The sequence below is a fragment of the Diprion similis genome, chromosome 14 (genome assembly GCF_021155765.1).
Source record: "Diprion similis isolate iyDipSimi1 chromosome 14, iyDipSimi1.1, whole genome shotgun sequence".
Taxonomy (NCBI): Eukaryota; Metazoa; Arthropoda; class Insecta; order Hymenoptera; family Diprionidae; genus Diprion; species Diprion similis.
The window spans coordinates 780,451-802,155 of NC_060118.1; the positions used below are offsets into that span (position 1 = coordinate 780,451).

At 40.6% G+C, this 21,705-nt stretch overlaps 1 protein-coding gene and 1 long non-coding RNA gene across 2 annotated transcripts in view; both read right to left on the reverse strand.

The window, feature by feature from the left end:
* Nucleotides 1–21,705, reverse strand: part of LOC124414949 (regulating synaptic membrane exocytosis protein 1-like) — a 946,547-nt gene that overhangs the window by 249,129 nt on the left and 675,713 nt on the right. The gene's annotated exons all lie outside the window — the stretch shown is intronic.
* On the reverse strand, nucleotides 1,820–19,864 carry LOC124414675. Its single transcript, XR_006930057.1, has 3 exons — nucleotides 19,854–19,864; nucleotides 12,604–12,744; nucleotides 1,820–1,832 (listed from the first exon to the last, which is right to left on the reverse strand). It is a non-coding gene; the product is annotated as an uncharacterized LOC124414675 (long non-coding RNA).

The following is a 21,705-nucleotide window of genomic DNA, read 5'->3' on the forward strand; positions in this document are numbered from 1 at the left end:
ACTGGACTCCTCCAAGAATACGAGAAGTAGAACTCTCCAAAGACAATCATCAAAATCTGCTCCCTTCACATCTAGAAAATCTTTTTGAAAAATCGTCGACCACGCTGGATTTACAACAGAAGGAATCCTTTAAATCTGTTTTATTTAAGTACGCAGATTCTTTTGCAGTAAACAGCGGAGACAAGGGGAGATGTACGTCGGTAAAACATAAAATCGACGTCGGAAACAATCCTCCAATTAAACAAGCTCCCCGGAGACTCGCTCTCAACGGCAGAGAAGAGGTGAAGAAACTCGTTGAAGATATGCTGACCAACGACGTAATCGAGCCTTCTTCCAGTCCCTGGGCTTCTCCGATCGTCCTGGTCAACAAAAAGGACGGCTCCAAGCGATTTTGCATAGACTACAGGAAGCTGAACGACATAACCAAGAAGGACTCCTATCCTCTCCCCAGAATCGACGAAACGCTCGATCTGATTGCTGGCGCGACCTGGTTCAGTACCATTGATCTTCAAAGTGGCTACTGGCAGGTTGAGATGGATCCCCTGGACAAGGAAAAGACAGCTTTCGTCACAGGACTAGGAGGATTATGGCAATTTAAGGTAATGCCTTTTGGCTTAAGTAACGCCCCGGCTACCTTTGAACGGATGATGGAGACTGTTCTCCAAGGACTCACAGGAAAAATTTGCCTCGTTTATTTGGACGACATAATCGTTTTCGGGAAAGACTTTGAAGAAGAAGTGTACCACCTCGAACAAGTCTTCTCCAGGTTAAAACAAGCAGGCCTAAAGATGAGTCCAAAGAAATGCCATCTGTTCCAGAAAGAAGTCAGCTTCCTCGGTCACATAGTCTCCGCTGAAGGAGTGAAGACCGATCCCTCCAAGATCGAAAAGGTCTCTGCTTGGCCGACACCGACGAACAAAGAGCAAGTTCAGAGCTTTTTGGGTCTCTGCACTTACTACAGAAGATTTGTAAAAGGTTTCGCCACGATAGCCAAACCCCTCCATCGTCTCACAGGAATCAAGATTCCATTCGATTGGACTCCGGAATGCGAAGAAGCCTTCAAGAAATTGAAAGAAAATCTTACTTCTTCCCCGATTTTAGCCTATCCAGAGGTCGAACTTCCTTTTATTTTAGATACAGACGCCTCTTTGTCAGGGATAGGTGGAGTCTTGTCACAGATTCAGGAAGGTCAGGAGAGAGCGATTAGCTATTACAGCAGAGTCCTTAGTAAAACCGAGAGGAACTATTGTGTAACTCGTAGAGAACTCTTAGCTGTTGTTAAAACCGTAGTCCACTTTCATCATTATTTGTACGGGAGGAAATTCTTGATTAGAACAGACCATGCTTCTTTAAGGTGGTTACTTTCGTTTAAATCCCCCGAAGGTCAGGTAGCTAGGTGGATTGAGAGGCTCGGACAGTACGATTTCGAAATTCGTCATCGAGCAGGTTTACAACATGGAAACGCTGACGCTCTTTCTCGAAGACCCTGCGAAGAAACGACAGATTGTAGGCAATGTACTCGCCTTAAAAAATACAGAGATCCTCCTCCTACAATACGGAAGATTTCTCTTGGAGAAAACCTCGAAGATTGGAAAAGATCTCAACAAGAAGATTCTACTCTGTCTCAGGTTAAATCTTGGAAAGAAACACAAATTCGCCCAGACTGGCAAGAAATATCCTCAGCTGAGTCTGACGTCAAAATTTACTGGGCTCAATGGGACTCTATTCTTTTAATAGACGGAATATTATACCGCAAATGGGAATCCGCAGACTTGAAAGAGATCAAGTGGCAATTTTTGGTTCCCAGAAATCGAGTTCCAGAAATTCTTGCTCTTTACCACGATTCTCCTGCAGGTGGACACTTTGCCTCGAATAAAACTTTAGGCAAGATACGCGATCGTTATTTTTGGCCACGATGTCGTGCCGACGTAGAAAACTGGTGTCGGAGATGTCAAGTTTGTACGTCGAAGAAAGGACCTCGAGATAAAGGACAAAGCTCTCTCCAAGTTTACAACGTGGGAGCTCCTTTCGAGAGAGTAGCAATGGATATCCTCGGTCCTCTTCCTATAACCTACAGTGGGAATAAATACGCCTTAGTCATCGCTGATTATTTTACCAAGTGGCCCGAAGTAATTCCACTCGCCAGTCAGGAAGCCTCTACCGTAGCTCAGGCGTTCGTAAAAGAATTTATCTGTAGACACGGAGTACCTCTAGAAATACACACTGATCAGGGCCGAAATTTTGAGTCAAGCTTAATGAAAGAAGTTACTCAAATTTTAGGGGTAAGAAAAACTCGTACTACTCCCCTCCATCCTCAGTCTGACGGCATGATAGAACGTCTGAATAGAACTTTACTCCAATATTTGTCGTCCTTCGTAGAGCAGAATCAGAGAGATTGGGACACCTGGATTCCTTTTTTCCTCCTGTCTTATAGATCTGCGATTCACGAGACGACAAAACAGACGCCCGCTTATATGCTTACGGGGAGAAATCTTCGACTCCCGTCAGATTTAGAGAAAGGCCCTGTTCCCGTGCAAACTCAACTTCAGACAGATTATGCCTCTGATTTACAACAACGCCTAGAAGAAATTCATAATTTTGCAAGGGAAAGAATTTCTATGGCTTCAGATAAATTAAAAGCTCGCTACGATATACGAGCTAGAGATTTAAAATTTAATCCCGGAGATTCTGTCTGGCTTTTCCAACCTAGAAGACAGAAAGGAAAATGTCCAAAACTCCAACGAAACTGGGAAGGTCCATATTTAATAGTTAACCGGATCAACGATGTCGTTTATAGAATCCGAAGAGGTTTTCACACAAAAGCAAAGGTCGTTCACCTGGACCGGATTGCTCCTTTCGAAGATGGACATCCATCTGAATCAAACTTACCGAGAGCTGGAACATCTGATGAGGGTAAACATTAAGAGAATTTCTTCTGTCAACCGAAACGAATTTAACCTCTCTACCTGTCAAGTTAAGGGGAGATTGAATTGTTTTATTGAAGCTCGTTGCAAATTAGAAAATTTTCGAAGCTTTGAGTCTCATTTTCTCAGAGAAAACTCTGCTCTTCTCATTCAAGTGTTCAAACTCAGAGTAGTTCTCGTTGTTTATTTGTGAGTTTCCTCAGAAATCTCTTACACTCGGATTTGTTCCCACACCAGAGAAGAAGAAATTATTCTTGAAGTTCTTAAAAGATAGTTGGTTTGAAATACGCTTTATTTATTGGAATTCTTTTAATTTTATTAAATAAACAAGACTTTATAAAAAAAAAAAAAAAAAAACATTGAACTTAAGTTAGATTCCGTTAAGGAAAAAAGAAATTTCGGTAATTTTCATCATTTCATTTTTAACTTTCTGGCAACTGTGACATGATGAGGTTTCTCTTATGGACCCAATCAGCGGACTCCCTCTGCACCTTCTACACCTAGGTCCAGGTTCCCCGGTCGTAACATGAATCCACACTTTCGAACTTGAAGATTCGGGAGCCGGACTGCCAGAATACAGTAAAAAAATTGAAATTAAGGAAAGATCATGAGTAGATCTTAGAAAAAATAAAATGGATAAAAAAAAAAAAAAAAACTTACTTTAAGAGATGACACTCATAACACAAAAGACCTGGCTGTCCTTTGATGAATGTTCCATTAAGGAAACCACATTTTAGTTTTTCCCATTCTTCTTCGAATTTAAGTCGTACTTCTTCGGCATTTAGATGGGAAAAATCAAAGTAAATCCTCCTTGCCAGGACTCCGGCGTTGCGACAAGCGTGGATTTCGGACGTCATGCTTCTTTGACAATTTTTTTCACAATGGTTGTTTGAATCCAGAAATTTGTTATTTCAATTTTTTTTTTTTTTTTGTTTTCGAGATTGGTTTTTGTTTTCTTCTAGAAGATTCTTCTCATAAATCGAGTTTTGTGTCGGACCAGCTCTGATTACTTTATAATCTGAATAGAGCCACGATTATTATTTTTCATGGTCGATAAGCGATTATTTGATTTTCACATTTTTTCTAACCCATGTGTCAGTTTTTGTCAGCACTTTTTCAGGTTGTTTTATGACGTAACCTGATTTTCCTTTACCTTCTCCTGGTATTTGAGGATGACTGAAGGCCCCGATTTTAAAGAAACACTCAACGATAATCCAGATAAGATCGTTTATTTTCTCTTTTAAAAAATAATAAAATTTATACGATCCGTGCTTTTCTCAAATTCGCTTAGTGAATTCGGATTGGTCTGCCTTCACTCACGTTTGTCCTCCCAATCTAGGGTGTGCAGTTTCCGAAAGAATTCGGGACCGGCTCGCCTCCTTTCCTCTCCCTCGTTCCCGAAGGTTGAGAAGAAGCCCTAAAAACCTCCTAAGGCCACCGTCGATTTGGACTTCTGTTGGAACCTCTCCTGTTTCCGTGGTCCTTTTCCCGGATCATTTTGACCAAATTTGGATTTTCCTGATTTCCGGAATTTGGAAACTGACCGTTCCTTCGGATTTTACACGAAGCTATACACTACACACTTTTTACACTGACTTTTGTGAAAACACGGCACATAAAAGTTTGAAAATTCAGTTCAATGCTCGACTATCTGCTCAAGGTTTTCTGTGGTTTACCTTGAGACTGTGGGCAAATGCCAGATAGCAGAAAGGGAGTCTTTGAATTTTTAGAGCCACAGCTCCGACTCACCTTCAAGCGTCGTATGCTAGATCAAGATCGTTATTGTTTCAATTTGTTCGAGTCGGGACGACTCTTTTCCTCAGGGGGGAGTAGTGTTACAAAGGATAAAATCACCCGTTTTACCCCCTTTTCTAATGATCTAGTAGTCGACATGTGACGCAAGAAAACTAAGTCTTCTTATGTCATCAAATGAATAAGGTTGCTGCGTCAACCGCTATTATTGTAAAAACAGATCTGTTTCAGACTTTGAGCTGATAACACGTTCTTTACCCCAAATACATTTTTCTCAAAGCATATTTCTCATTTAGCGCCTTTTAATTGCTCACCTAACTAAGCTTCTTACCCTTGTTTTATTCGTTACACCAAAAAGTGTAACAATACTTTTCGATGTCCTCAATTTCGTAGCTGCCGGTAGATATGGTGACTACCTTATCACCTATGTACTATTCATTGTGGCCAGCGTCAACGTTGGGAATGGAATTGAAGGTTACCAATTCAACGAGGCCGAGACTGTAATTTTTGTCTGAAGCAAGTTCGATCGGGGGAAAATATTGTGCTTCGAGAATCGAAGACGTTCCCGATATCGTTAACGTAAACGAATCATTCATGACTGCGAGTGTTAGACTGTCTTCACTAAATTACGTATGACGTTTATATAGTTCACCGCTCAGAAATTTCAGACACAAGTGTCCGCATCCGAAAGTACCGTAATGTTGATATCTATCATCGTTATACTTTACGCTACCAACACCGAGATATTGCACGAGGTCCAACGGAGGTTGAAGATGACCGAAACTGTCGAAATAAACGACATCGTTGCCACGTTCCTTATACGCAACCCAGTGTGTCCCAGGACCGTCTTTGTTGTCAAGATCGACGACGGCTGCCTCGTTTTTACGCAGCCCGTTTTTGGGCATTTCGTTTCGCATAAAGACACCTCGGAAATACGAAATTTTCATAAGTTTTGCATATTTCAACAAATCTCAATTGGTAAACGCTCGGCGTGGTAGCGTCACATCTAGTTTTTTGAATGATGAAGACCAAAACCTTCCTTGTACGATTTAAAATGGAGACCTTTACCTAATGCGATCGCTTCGATTGTTTTGTTGTGCCGTTTACTTTCCTCTAATTCTCGGTTAGCCGCGCTCGCATCGTTCACAGCTTTTCCTATACCTGCAGCAACTCCCGCTAGTGCACCCGTAGCGCTTAGACCGGCAAAAATAGGAATGAGAAAAGGTAGAAATCCACCAAATTTTGAGGGTACCGGTAGAATGCGCAGTGATCGCACGTTATGTTTACCGCCTTCTTTTTTTAGAGCTTCTCGAGCACCTTTGAGTGCAGATTTGATGCTTGTTTTCGCGTTGTGGCTCGGTATCATGGATTGCTTTGCCGCGCGTATGATTTTGTGTAAGGGAACGCCCTTGGGTTTTCGACAACCCATGCCTAACTTCATTTTCACCTTCGTCGTGTTCGCTACAGCCCAAGCGGTTGCTTTTTTACCTAAATTTGCGTCTTTTGCTGACACCCGTTTTCAGACTTCTCGGCTAATATTTCATCCGCGGCGTTTCTAGCCTCGGAATTTTCACGATTTTCTGAATATGATATATCGTGTTCCTTACACGCTGCGTCAAAAGGATTGATACTAGGATCGCCTTTTGCGAGTCTTTACGCCAACTTTGTACCAGGACCGCAGTATTGGTGACCGGGAACATGCAACTCGATCGGGAGTTTGTTGATGATGCTATTCACCAATCCGCTCCCACATAATCGTTTTTTCGAGGATCGCTTACGATCGCGTGTGCGCACAATTATGTTCGCTCTTCGACGGAGGGCTAGTTCTCATAAACGATGCATTTATAGAAAATTGAGCAGTTACGTTCAAGATGAAGTTTGAGACACAATCGATCAAGCTACCTGTGGTGAACTTAAACAAAAATACGCAGCAAAATGAGGAACCGAAAAAACGCCACGGTGAACTGTGACCGAGTAGTGTCCGTGCGGTACTTTGTGGACCTTCTAACCGTGGTAGAACCAACGCATTGTTCTCACTCATAACGCATCCGAACGGTTTGAGGTTTGAAAACCTGTACGTTTACTCAAAATCTCTCAATCAACCAAAATCCAAGTTTATCAGTCAAGTGCTTGAAAGCGTCGACGGTGTTGAATACTTCCCCTTTAACGAGCATAAGCACGTTATCGCATCGAACGAGACGCAACCTAACACAATCGTGATATTCGATGACGTAGCGTGCGAGACGCAGGACAACGTACGCGCATACTTTTGCATGGGTAGACATAATGACATAGACTGTTTCTATCTTTGTGAGACATACGCTCAGATCCCCGAGCATCTCGTGCGCGATAACACTAACCTGCCGGTCTTATCCGAACAAGACAAAATGAACCTGAGACACGTATACAACGATCACGTAAACACCGATATGACGTACACAGAGTTTAAAGACTTGTGTGTGGCTTGCTGGAACGGCGACAAATATGGGTTCCTCGTGATCGACAAGGATCGAGAGCTCGACAACGGTCGATATAGGAAGGGATTCGACAATTTTATAAACATGACAAAGGAATAAAGTAGACGGTCATCGAGGGAAACGAAACAGTAGCGTTGCTGAGCTAGTTGTGTCAACATGCAGGAAATTCGGAAGGAAAAAGAAGTCGTGCGCCGTATTGCTCAAGCGAGTGATGCAATTCGAAGGAAGCATAGAATCCTCAAGACGGGAAAAGAGTCGCTGCAGGAAACAATGAAGGATGTCCTCAAACCTGTGGTAACCCCGCGGCAGGAATTAGTCAACGTCTCTCGAGAGACGAAACCTGTGAAGCAAGAGGTGAAGGAAGAAATCAAAACTGAAACGACGGATGAACCGAAGAAGGAAATGGAATCTGAAGCTGAAGATTCTTTTGCAACTGCAGAGAAAGAGGATCAAACAATCACAGAGTCATCTGCAGGATTGCAAGATGGATATTTCAAAACGCTCAAGGATAAAAACAGACAGAGCGAGCTGGATACTTTATACGGGGTACGGAACCTTCCTACCGCCGGGCTGATGGTTGGTGACTCACCGATAAGTTTCGAGCGCAATTCCATTCGCATAGGCAGTACACTCTACCCGAAAACTCAAGGTCTGCTGGAGTTGTTGTTTAAGAAGATGCCGAACAGCGTTCACGTTACCCTCAATGACAAGAAGAATTACAAGAACACCCTTCTCGCAAAAAATGCTCACAGAAAGTATTACAGCGCCACCGAGCCTATCCTAAACACCCCCAGCGCCAAATTCAAGCACCTAATTGCAGAGCTGCTGAACATTAATACATCGTCACCATCGTCCTCGTCATCGAAGCGTAAGGGCAAAGGTGTTTTGCTACCTCAGGCTTGGGTTACTTGACAGGGTGTTAAAAGAGATTACATTTTCTGGGACGATGCAAACGAGTTGGTGGAACGTCTGTGTTTGCTTACGGCATCTCAAGCGGCTGGGAATACAACTCACAGCAACTAAATTATGTCGATTCTCGAAGAATTGCGGGAAGCTGGAATCATTTATCAATCATCTGCCCTCGTTTCCACACTCATTCACAAGATGTGCGTCGACGTGTTTGGACGTCAGCTGAATAAAAAGTACTCGACAAGTACAGCTGCAAGTACTCGAGGTCCTCCGGGTGTCGGATTTCACGTAACAGCGGACGGGCAGTACGATATACGGAACAAAAAACTATGCAATATAGCTGACCCCGTGGAGCCAAACAATGCTGTAACTTTGTAAATCTTCCTTCGCAAATTCGACTCGCTGGAAAAACAACTCGACAATCTTGAACAAACGATCAAAGCATCGGATACCACTACAGGGAAAGCCTTGGACACTTTTTACACAGATTCTAGAACAGGCAGAGACTTGTCGATTCGAAACGCTGAAATTATCTCCAAATTGGACACCAGACTGAGAGCATTGGAAGATGTCCGAGGAAGCGCTAGCTCTGGAGACGGAACTGCATAAGTCTGTACGCCGGAATTACCCGCGGCGACGTGTCAACGTGCGCGGCATCGACGAGACCTGGCTGGCAGGTCTTGTTGATATGATATCGTACGCTGAACAAAACAATGGCTACAAGTACATGCTCACAGTCATTGATATTTTCTCAAAGTATGCATGGGCTGTGCCGATCAAGAGCAAGTCCGGGGATGACGTTACAAAGGCGATGGAATCTGTGCTCGTTTAAGGACGTGTACTGAAAAAATTACACGTCGACAGAGGAACGGAATTTTACAACTCAAATTTGGATGTCTTATGACACGCTATGGAGTCAAACTGTACTCCACGTACTGTAATTTGAAGGCTTTGATCTGTGAACGTTTCAATCGTACGTTGAAAAGCAAAATGTGGACACATTTCAGCATGCAAGGGAACTCTAAGTGGCTCGACATCTTATCTGATTTGGTATTGGCTTACAACAACACCATACACCAAACCATACGAATGAAACTATCGGACGTCACGGTTGCGAACGAGATGCAATTATAACGTCAGGCGTACGGAGGGCTTCGAGCGATACCTACCATACCGGCAAAGTTCAGAACTGGCGACAAAGTCCGAATCAGCCAATTCAAAAACGTCTTCGAGAAAGTTTATACTCCCAATTGGACGATTGAAGTATTCACAATAAGCCGAGTGGAAAATACTCATCCTGTGACGTACAAGCTCAAAGACTACCAAGGTCAACCCATCGCTGGCGGTTTCTACGAACAGGAGCTCCTCAAGGTTGAACATCCGGACATCTATCTCGTGGAGAAGGTTCTCAAGAAGCGTGGAACAAAATTATACGTTAAATGGTTAGGTTTTGACAGTACACACAACAGTTGGATAAATGAATCTGACGTGTAATATTAGCATGAATAAACGAAATTTTTATTGAAATAGGTATGCGTCTTGATTTCACACCCTATATGCATGTATCTTTATTCTTTTGACACTCGGTTGACACATTACACACTACACATTATGGTTATATCCTATACATTGAGATGTGGTAATTATATATAGCTAAAACTTATACTAAGGTCTAGGCTTGTATACTCACGGAAGCGTGTCGGTTGTGTTGTGAAAACACGATCCGCTTGTCGTCATTCCAGCTCAGTGCCACCTTCTGCTGTCCAATAGTGTATACCTGATGCTTTTGACTGCCTGTTAAATTCTGATTCTTGACCAAGTTTTCACGTTGTGAAACACATTTTAAATAATCGTCAAAAGTTATAGTTTTTAACGTCGATCCTTTGACACCCTTGGCTCGTTTCTTATCTTTATCCCCCCCGAACACTCTGAATAAATTCAATTTGGCCCTCAAGCCAACAAATTCTGCCATTATTTTTCCGTAACACTCATCTTTCATCAAACCGAGAACTTTTTTTATTGACTAGCGGCATTCCGTAAACATTATCAGAGGGATAATCCGAAGTGTCAAATTTGTTCAAATCCTGTTTTATGCAGTTGTATATATCAGGGACGATGAAATGGTAGACTAAACTATCGGTATCTGTGTACATTAATTTTGCCCGAGGTCCAAATTTCGTTTTGACATAATTGTAGTGGAAATCTTAAATGAAGGTTTTTGAAAGGTCGAGAATGGAGAAGCCCGCGTACAACGATTTGTTTAACTCAACTTTTGTTTTGTTCATTTTAACGATGATCATATCGTGGTCAAAAATTGTACAGCTGTGAAAATTAGGTTTAGCTATTGCAGCTCGAGCACCGTGCCGCCCATCCCATTTGGTAATCAGTCGAACATCCCTGTACTTCCTCACATTCTCCATTGTTTCACCAGAAACTGCGTTGTTCATTAGTTTAAGCAAATTTTTTCCAAATTCTTGGTTGGATTTTTTTCGAAAATCGATATTCAAATCGATATAAGTTTTTAACTACGGTGTTTGTCGGAATTTCAATGCTTTATGAATTTTTACTAACTTTAAACCTAACTGCAAACACTGGTTCAAAACGCGATAGTGAACAACGTAGTTTTTTTTGGAAAGTAGCGTGGTCGTCAACTTTGGCTGTTTATTGTTCGAAATCGGAGGTACATAGTGCTCCGGACACCGTGGCAAATCTTTATGCAATTCATGCAGTTCCTCAGGATATTCCAAATCTACTTCTAACACGTAACCGAACTCTGTTTCGTCCGGGATGGTCAGAACGTCACACTCTCTGAAACCTGACACCCACTCGAAGGAACTGTATGGTAGAGCGAAGCTCATAGCTGCACCGTACAAGTTGTTTACATCGAAGTACATAAAATAAGATTCTTCGACCTCCGGATCGAATGCCTTCCCCATATACCTGTTGTTGGCCTTTGCGTATCTTTTTGAGCACTGCGACACACCGTCGCGAATTTCTTTTTCAATAAACATAACCATGTGTATGTCGGTAAGAAGCTCGAGCTCGATGTTGGTACATTTTAGCATTGCATCAAACGACAGACCAGGCGTGTGTAATAATGTAACGGGTCCAGTTTGTACGTTGTCCAACAGTTTTGTCAAAAATTTTGAAAAACGTTAGCTAGTAAAAATACGTCTGTTTGTAGATATAAATTTGAATACTCTCCCAAAGTTTGAACGTTAAAAGTTTGCCAGCCCTTACATGCATGTGCGTAATCATCATCTGATATATCCTGGTCATTTAATTTCGAATAAAATTGGCGTTTGGTCGGTAGTCGTTTGTCCTTAAGCTTCTCCCAACTATCTAGGTACTCGTAGGGAAAAACACCTTTTCTGGTCAATAACTGAAATTCATCCATGCTACTGCAGAATTTGCGCGTGATTGTTTTTTGGTTGTCGTATAGACACGTTGCCAATTTTTAAAGACTACTAGGCATGAAGCGGAACGAATCTATAAACCGGAACTTTATATCTGTTCCCTTGACTAATTTTCTGAAAGAAATGTACTTTTCTTTGTTTACGGGCAGCAGTTGAACAGTTCTTTCGAAAAATGTAGCGCTTTGATCAGAAAATGTGAATCATAACCGGATAGATTATGGAATATCACTGGGATAGTATACGAGTTTTGATAATTCAGATTACAGCCTCGGTGAGCAGCACCACGATACTTTCGCGTAAAATGACAGTGATCATGATGTTTCACGTCTGTCGGTGTAAACGGGTTTTCGCAAATATGACACACCGTTGATAAATGAAATTCGTTTATTTGATTAAAAATATGCTTCCAAAGAATGTGCCAAATCCTCTAATTCGTTGACAAACCATTGGATGCAGGTTTCTCCGCGATTAATTTTGAATTTTGGAATTGAATTGTCAAACGCGCGATGGAGATAATAAGCTATACTATTTGGAATATTCTTTTGATATATTGTTCTTTTTTCTCGGATACTTTTGAGAGTTGGTTGTGGTAAGCATTCCAAAACCGCGTAAATAAAGAATGGGACGGTTTCTTTATGTTTGAACTTTTTGAATTTAAGAATCTTGTCCTCTTCTGTCGGTAAAATAACTTCGGTTTTGTTTGAGTTCAGGCAATCTACATTGTGCTTTAACAAACATCTTTCAGATTAAAAGTGTGACAGACACTTATCACATAACCAAGTACGAGCACGGTGACCAGAAATTTGAGATCTTGTTGATCGTGATAAATTACGAATACATGGAAAAGGTGTATTCTTCTGTTCTTTGTGTGATTTTCTATAGCATCATCATCATCATCATCGTCGTCATCATCAATTTCACACTCTATCACTAAAAGATGGATTGTAGGTTTATCAGACTTGAGTCGACTTAAATTGAAGGATACAATTTCACTATGCTTTTGCTTCTCAGTACAATCTATACCATAAACCGAGTTACACTCTCAGTCACACACTTGACACTTGTCTCTAACATCCTACTGACACAGTCAAACATGTGCCTCTGCGACGAAATTCACATTTCTACCATAATACGGCACACGAAAACAAATATTTCGAATACACAGGTTGATGAGAGAAATTAATGACACTGGGGTCAGGGCAGCTAGGTGGTCTAGTGGAGTAAGTCTCCGGTAAAGCATCTCTGGATACCAGGTTCGATTCCTGGCTCCATCGTTAATTTTTCAAGTCAACCAAAAAATATTCGAAATACATTTTTCTATACCATAAACGTTAATCAAAAGATGGTTGAGTTTTTTAAATTTTGGAATTTGTTCCAGAGACATTGGAAAATTCAAACCATCATACCGTAGCACTGAGCTGAAATGTGGGTACGAGCAGACTTCATTGAGATTTTTTTGCTCGTTGGAAAGAGGGCTGCGGTGACCGACCAAAGAAAGCAATATGAGTCACTGTTACGGATGTTGACAACGGCCTTCTTATCTTGAATATATTTGGGTAGTGGTGTGGATGTGAACACACCTCCTCGTAGTTGCACGTACTTGTTGATATTCACAGTTAACTTGATGATTCCAGTCAAAGAACAGCCTGAGTCTTTTTCTTGGAAGTCTTCCACCTTGGCCATCACTCTACGCTTGATATTTTCTTCGAACCACCCATGTATGTCCGTTTGTTGGAGGATAACTAGATTTTTGGTGTTGAAAAATTTGATGTCTTCCACAATTTCAGCGTGCTTTGTAACACTCAATTTACACGATGAAACACAGTTGGCTTTCAAACTTCCCGTCTTACGTAGCATGTTCTTGAGTCGTGCAACGACCAGGTGGCATCTTTCAAAAACACACCCAAATCCTTGTGTTGCAGATTGATTACAGCACCCGTTCTAATTCGACTCTCGAACGCCCTCTCCAAATCTTCCCATTCTACTCAATCGCTTCGCCGTCGGCTTTGTAATCCGTCGCCTACTTTTCGAAACTGTTGGAATTTTGCAGTCAACGATCTCAATATTCCAATCGTTGTCAAAATCCGTGTCTTCTCCTAGATCGTCGAGGCGTTCTTCCGTCAAATTTTTCTCAGAAGCCTCGTATTTTGGGTTCCAAATCGGATCTATTTCTGAACCTTGGCCGGTGAAGATATCTCGCTCAAAATCTTGAACACCGTCTCCATGGTTTTTATCAATTTCAAACGCTTTTCGGAATCCATGTTTGTTTCTTTTTCTTCTCCAATCGCACACTTGACAAGAGTTATTGCGGCAAAGCTTGCTTCACAATGATTGATCTACGCCGACGCGGTCCCTTTATGGTTCATTGTGACTTACACATATCATCGAACCTTAGCGAACAATATTCTTCATCTAAAATTTTGAGATCTTTTCCGAGCGTATCTGCTGCTCGTGTTAGATGGTAAGACAGTTCTTGGAAGTCGATGATGAAGTTTCACGCGCTTTATGTACGGGACAGAGCTGCGATAGCGCTATAGAATTAGTAAATATCGTTCTCTAAGCGCGCGATGGGGATGTTTTTACTTTGCCAGCGGTGTCAGGTTTACGATTTTGAGACCTCTGCACTAGTTCAGTAGAGCAGAGTGAGACAGCGGTAATTTACAAAACGTAACCGACAAGTGTCGATCACTTCGAGATTTCATATAGGTTTAAGCGTGCATCTAAACACTTGAAGAAGCTGTACGACGAGTGGGGTGCTCCATAAGCCTGATGAAATCACTTGCAGTCGAACTGTCCAAGTGTCAAGGTGGGTGATCGAAATCAGTGCAGTTATAAAGTTTTTAACGTTTATTATGCAACAACTTTGGATTTTACTTGAACAAAGAGGAATAATTTAACGTGTGAGCGTTTTTTTTCAGATTTTTTTCCCCGGAAATTCGTTGCGAAAAATCAATATCGGTGAGTTTTATCAGCTATCGCAATTTTTTTAACGTTCTGTGACAAACATTCAAGACTTCAGACGTGTGTGCTCATTTTTTTTTTCAGGTATCGAATATGTAAGGATTACCCAAAACATTTACGTGCTGCGAGAATGGGCACATACCCTTCGGGTCAACATCTCGATGGAGGGGATTGAGTTGGCAATTGCCGCATATAACGACGAGAACGACGTCTACCTCCATCAAGCGGGGGTACTGACACTGCTTGGTCGAGAAGACGACGGAACCTGGTGGTTTCGTAAAGTGTAAGACGAAGTTGTATACATGTATTAATCAAAACCTTATTAAGTATTAAGTAATACAACAGTTTCGCAACACTGATGAAAATTATTTTTTCTCTTTATTCTTCACAATAACAATTACAAAAAAATTCTAGGTATACATTAGATTTTTAAAACTACACTATTTGTTTTTTTGTGTGTCTCAGAGACGTCTAAAACATGTGTGGAGTAGTACAGTAGTAGTAGTAGTATTTTGTAATTTTGTGAAAAAATATATTCCTCAAAAAACAAATGCACATAATTTTTCTTGAATGTCTAAAACTTGAATTAAGTGCAAATTTATTCAAGAGTCGATGCATCGGTGAATTCCACCTGGTTATATTGGCTGCCCAGATACTTCAGCAGCAAGCGATCCACCTCGACTTGTACCATGTTCTGCATCAGACCGTCGTCCTCGCAGAGTACCTTCGCCATGCGTGCCGGGAGAAAGACGCTGAACGTCGCATCCATATCGATAACCACCCGTTGACCAAATTGAGTCCGTACCCTCCGATTACTTGGGATTCGATAATTTTTGAAAACTTCCAAGTCGGATAGCTTTCTCGTTGGTAGGAATTCTTGCAGTTTGCCAATTTGGTTCAATTTTGTAAAATCCACTGTTTTTAAGTTTTTGTCGGTGTTAATTTCTTCACAATTTCAAACTTTCCAACTTCTTTGTCACTTTGTTGAGTTCAGATTTTTAATAAACGATTTTTTTCAAGTCTTCAAGATTTTTTAAGAACAGATCAATTCACCCGCGTAGTTGTGCTTTGTCGGAGGTTCTCTTCGTGAGAGCTGGAGCATCGTTGTGAGACTAATGTTCTGAAATTTAGGTTTTGATAACCATACTTCTCCCACCAAGCCTTCCAGAACCTTCCCGAATTCAACATTGCACCAAGACCCGATGGACGCAGGCGGCTCAACGTCAAGTCAAAACTCGTCGACCGATTCCGAGAACTGTTTGTCAGCCTAAATTCCGAGAATTCGTTCAGGCTCGTCACGTTCAACGTCGCACCGAAATCCTTTGACCGCGGGCCGCTCGACGTCAAGTAGAAACTTGTCGGAGTCATTGCATAAGCCTCCCAACGTCGCATTTTCGCCTCGAAACCTCTCGATCGTCGGAGGAAGAATTTTCCAGAAGCTGACTCATGGAACCTTCCAGAAGCTCAACGTGCGAGAGTTCGAAGTTGAACCGTTGAGGGTTCGCGGTTGCGCTCGGGAAGGCAGATTCTCGATCCCGCTCGATGAGCATGGTAACTTAGAGCGCGATTTACCTGGTAAGGGTAAGACATATGGTAACTGACAGAGCACTTCTTACCGACGAAGAACGCTCGAGGGCTAAAACTATGGGCTAATTTGCAGCATTCTTTACCGACGATCCAGCCAATTTGAGGCATTTTTCATCGACAAGCGTCGATGCTAATTTGGCGGATTTCTTTATCGACAAGCGATAGACAGAACACATCTTACCTTACGAGGGTGGGGGGTAACCTTCAAGGGTTCGCGTCTGGGGTGCCGGGAGGGAGCTTGGCCAGTAAAGTAGGTATTTTTACGCAGAATCTCTCATGCTCCTCTACTAGACTACCCCCTTAATATACGGGATCACACACGGCACGAGGAAGTATAATCATTCAAATGGAACATAGAATGTAAATGTGCCTGCCAAATAAGTAGCTTTTGGAATGATGTTTCGATATCACTACACGCAGAAGCGAGGTCCGACATCACGACCTCACTTCACGTGAACCTACTTGCAGAGAGATCCTAGGACGTGGGGTTCTTTTCTGATTTCACGACGGAGATGGGCAGTACCTAAGTTGTTCTTTTATTTTTATTGTGGTTTTGGTAACTTGGCGGATTTTTCTACATTACAGATGTTTTTGCCTGGGTATCAGTATTGAGAGGTGCCTCATCGCGATTTTTGATATCCCATTTCAATAACACAGGAAATTTTTTCGCGAGAGTTCGGGAGAAATGCCACATCAAAGTTTATCATTTTGACCTAACTGAGGTTTAAACGCAATTTATTTTCGTATCGTTACCGTGATAAAAAATTACTACAAAATATATATCCTATGTGAAAAACCCTCTCTTTTCTGAATATATTATTTATTTTCGTATTACTTTTTAAAATCAATCTTAAAAACCCTTATTTTCATGCGTCAACAATATTTATCTGAGTTTTGAGTTTTTCATGTGAAAAATGAGATTTTTCAAGGAAGGAACCAAAATTTTTAGAGTCGGATGGCCATGGGATCTCACGTGAGACACGATTATTCGATAAAAGTCTGTTAATAATACGCTCTTTTTCAAATTTAACGCCATATTGTTATTTCTTTAATTGTTCACTGCTAGAGTAAGTTTTAACCTGTTGGGCCACACGTGGTCCAGTGGACCCCAAGCAAACCTTGTAGCTATTCTACGTTAAGAACGACTTTTTTCACATTATTTAGCAAGTATGAACGAACCATTGTCATTCGAAGAGATTTACCAAAATTCGTAACTTCAAACTTACAAGATGAATATACTTTTTTCAGAGTTCATTGAAGCTCTATTTTTTTCTTGAAAGAATATTGTTTCCCGAGTCAAATGCCGTGATGTTTTACGATATTAAACAATTAAAATTTCTTTGAATTTTTTTGTAAAAAAAAAGTTAAATTTCATGACTCTTTGTTTCTTATTGAATTGGACTATATCAAAATTCTAAATAAAAAACAACTATCAAATTAGTCAGAAGAGATTCTAAATTGGAATTTGGCGCAAGATTCAAGTCAATACATCAAATAGAACGCTAATAGGATGTGTTTTTCTACGCGGAGTCCACTGGACTCCGTGTGACCGTACGGTTGTTAATAGGAAGTGTGAACATTGCAGATTGAAAAACAAAGTTGTCATCGAAAAAGTAAAAATATCCTGTTCAACTTGAAAAGAGCGTATTATTAACAGACTTTTGTCAATTAAACGTGTGACACGTAAGATATCATGGCCATCCCAGTCTAAAAATTTCGGTTTATTAATGAAAAAATCGAAGCTTTCACATGAAAAACTCAAAAGTGAGATAAATTTTGGCAGCCCATGAGAAAAAATGTGTTTGAGAAAAATGTTGATTTTAAAAAGTTATCCAAAAGCAACTAATACATTCGGAAAGGTCAGAATTTTGACATAAGATACATATTTTTTCTTAATTTTTTTATACTTGTAACTATACGAAAATAATTCGCATTTAAACCTCAGTTTGGTCAAAATGATAAACTTTGATGTGGCTATTCTGGCGAACGGTAAGTCCAAGAAGATTAAAACTTGGTGAAGTTTCTAATCTTAGGATACACCAAAAGAGAACAAATTTTCAGAAATATCAATTTTTTGATGTCCTGATCATTCCTTGATAATTGGTAGATTGGACCCCACATTCTTGTAGAAAATTAGACGCACTACAAAAAAGGTCTGATATGATTTTTCGTCAAGTCGACTCGTTTAAAAGTTATTCAAGGTTAAAGTACCTCAAATGGTATACGATGACTTCCACAATTATGGTATATTTCATTACAAAATAAGAGCTCAAAAACACAAGACATCATATTTTTCGTAATGTTCATCAAGTGTTCTCTGGCAAAACATCAACTTTTTCACGAAATACTAATAATTGTAAGAAAAATTGATTCTCCTTACGTTTATTGGTATTTCGTAAAAAGTTTGATGTTCTGAAAAACGAAATATATATATATTAGGGTAAATCGAGAATTCTGAAAACTGTTGGTTACGCTCAAAAATCAAAGATATCGCTGAAGAAAAGGTCTCCGTGTAACGATTTGATTTCTTGACAATATGTAGGGGGTACGCGGAAAGCTCAAAAACGCCATTTTTAGCGTTTAATTCACGTAATTACCGATCATCTGAAACAGATCATTTTGAAAATTCAAATTCAATTATGTAGGGTGCCTAGATATACAGGGTGATTCAGTACCCGGGGACCACTGGGCACTGACGGATTCCTTGTAAAAAAATAAGACTAAAATTTCTCTTGACAATTTTTTTTTAAAGCAACGGTTTTTGAGTTAGAGCCGTTTGAAGTCCATCAATCACAGCGCAGATGGGACCGAGCGCGCGAGCCAAGTGCGAGGCTAGTGTAGTTGAGCCCGATGCAGCGTACGCTAGCCTCGCGCTAGCCTCGCGCTAGGCTCGTGCGCCTGGTCCTATCTGCGCACCGTGATTGGTGGACTTCAAACGGCTCTAACTCAAAAACCGTGGCTTTAAAAAAAAATTGTCAAGAGAAATTTTAGTCTTATTTTTTCACAAGGAATTTGTCAGTGCCCGGTGGTCCCCGGGTACTGAATCACCCTGTATACTCTTTCAGACCCATGTTTACGAAACATCGACAAATCGTTATGAAAGAAATTTTTTATAACTGATATTTTCACTTTTTTCCAATTAATTATCATTGAATACTGATTCTTTTCCTCTCAAACGTTTTTGTATTCCGTCCATTTTTTGCGAAGTTTGGTACCAAAATTGTTGAGAAGTGAAGATTTATTGTGGAAAGGGTCTAGCCGGATAAGATAGTCAAATCGGCGCCCATATCACCTGGAAAAGTGATTATAACCATCATGTCCGGCATGAAAAATCACGCTGATTCCTAGCTTTTTAGACCCCTAAACCCGTATGGGGCCTTATAAGGCCCATTTTAGTGATTTTTAGTATTTTGACGATATCTCGGTCAATTTTTATGCTAGAAGAATGTTTTTTTTTCAGATTGTTGGGTTTTTCAAGCCCTACAACTTGGTTTCTTCATCTGAAGAAATTCAGCCGATACGTTGGAATAATAAGTGAATTGAAATGTGTAAACATTGAACTTATGAATGTATTGTATAAGTTCAATGCTTACACATTTCAATTCACTTATTATTCCAACGTATCGGCTGAATTTCTTCGGATTCAAATAAAACGTTTGCAAACGAATAAGATGGAGAGGAAGACAACTCCACAACTATAACAACCATCTGACGTCAAAGTGACGTATAGAGTGCTTGGACGCCAAAAATCAAGGTGATTACACGATACGATTGACGAATGTCAGTCACCAGCACGGTCGTATGCCAGATATGGAGGTTAGAGAAACGAAGAGCGCACTCCGTGTTATAGGAAATCAGCTGATTCGAGATATTAATCCGTATGGTGGCGCTAGTCTATAGTGTACCCAGCAGGGTGGCCGCTGTACTCCTGCTATGCTGCACGCGCGCTTATACACTATGCACTTTTCGAGCGCACGCTATAGCGGACAAATTCGCCTCTGCGGCCATAGTATAAAATGAAGTTGGACATGACATTTAGTGTATTAGGTTGGTTACCAGGAAAGACCTAGAAGCTTGAATATGGTTAAGAAACCAAAAAATGTGGTTTTCATTTTTTTCGAGTTCGTTCCACCATTTTTAAAAATGTGAAAAAATTCAGACATATTTTGAGAGTAAAAATAAATGGAATTTTTTTTTTTTGGAGATGAGTAAGGCTTCGTTTTTAAAATATCGGGTTTTAAAATTTTCAAACGGCTATAATCATTCGAATTTTGCGCCAAATTTCTTCAATGAAACCAAGTTGTAGGGCTTGGAAAAAAAACCCAACAATCTGGAAAAAAAACATTCTTCTAGCATGAAAATTGACCGAGATATCGTCAAAATACTAAAAATCACTAAAATGGGCCTCATAAGGCCCCATACGGGTTTAGGGGTCTAAAAAGCTAGGAATCAGCGTTTTTTTTCATGCCGGACATGATGGTTATAATCACTTTTCCAGGTCATATGGGGGCTGATTTGACTATCTTATCCGGCTAGACCCTTTCCGTGTATGAGCGGATCCACGTCACTTCACTCAAGAAAAAACCGTCAAGTCACGGATCTTTGCGCCATTTGAAATATCCGTAGTACTATGTGAAAAAAAAATACAATTTCGAGGATTTTGAATTTTTTTCAAAAATGGCCGAGTTCGAGCTATGTAAAGTTTTGTATACCACTGTTGCACTGCTATGTTTGAAAATTCATATCTCCGAAAGTGTACATTGGAGCGGACTGATCCTGCAATCGTTCTGTTCGTAAAAGAATGCGCTTTAATAAAAAAAATTTATTTGGGAAAAAAAAATTTTTCCAATATTTTTTTACCATTTCTTTTTTTGATTTCGCTGCCATTTCCGCGGGACTAACAACAATTCATGGAGATAATTTTTTTCGGATACCTGTATCCTTCCTCTTTAATCCTAAAAAAAAAAATTGATGAAGAAGTTACCAGGGCCGGAGAAAAAAAATGAAACGTCTCGTCGCGCGTCACCGCGCGCGCCGATCCACGTCAGCGCTACTCCCGCGAATTCGGTGTGTTGCGTATATTATATACGATAAAGTGGAGTTCAATTTGATTTGATGCTCTTCCACTTACCCGGGCTATCCATTCTACGGAAATAGATATTAACCACCCTAGCCCTCAAGTATCCGTCCACTGGTCATCCTTTCTTGGAGTTAAACTGTATACCTGTTCTGAGAATTCCAGTACGGTTATGGTTCGTTGAGCACTCCTGTGCTGAAATTGGGTTTAATTCTATTTCACTCAGTTTGTGTTACATGACTGATAGATAATCTTGCAATATGTTGGTGGCTCTGAAAAGGGCCGATATTTTCAGCGATGATTCGCAGGATAACGCTTAGTAGCCAACCTCTATTTGAAATTAATTCATAATTTTCGTCGAATCAAATTTTTCTGATGCGGAAAATAATTTTGTTTTGATGAGTTTATGAGATACTGGAATAACCGCATGTAATTTTAGAGTGCCACGAACTGTCAAGGCTTTATCGAATCGATTTTGTGAAATAGATTCTTCCGCTTGATATTCTGCAGACGTACAGTACGCAAAAGATATGCTCCGAAAATAAGAACCTGCCCAATTATACAGATCCAGCGGTGTTTGGATAGGATCGGAATTGCCAATC